Below are 349 nucleotides of genomic sequence, written 5' to 3'. Positions count from 1 at the left end.
CGTCTTATTTGCAAATAATCCGCCAGACGCTTGAGATCTTGAAAATGGAAAGGAGAAAGACGAGACGAGACGAGAAGAACAAAAGCGTATATAATGATAATAATAACAATGACGTCACAGTGATAAATTCAACAGACAGACGACAGCCGAAATCAACAGCAGTAATTCCGAAAAAAACAATAACAACTTTCGCTATAGTACAAGCCCTCTAGCGGTGACGGAGCTAATTAGCCGTGCTTCGCCTCCTCACATTGTATCATCTTCACAGTTTCTTCTCCTGGTAACGATGATGTACGACAGAGGCTCTGACGTCGGAAGTAAATGGGTAAAATATGCTGTCGACGGCTGT

This window comes from Penaeus monodon, chromosome 30, assembly GCF_015228065.2.
Source record: "Penaeus monodon isolate SGIC_2016 chromosome 30, NSTDA_Pmon_1, whole genome shotgun sequence".
NCBI classification, from domain to species: domain Eukaryota; kingdom Metazoa; phylum Arthropoda; class Malacostraca; order Decapoda; family Penaeidae; genus Penaeus; species Penaeus monodon.
Note: the sequence above shows the minus strand (reverse complement) of the source record.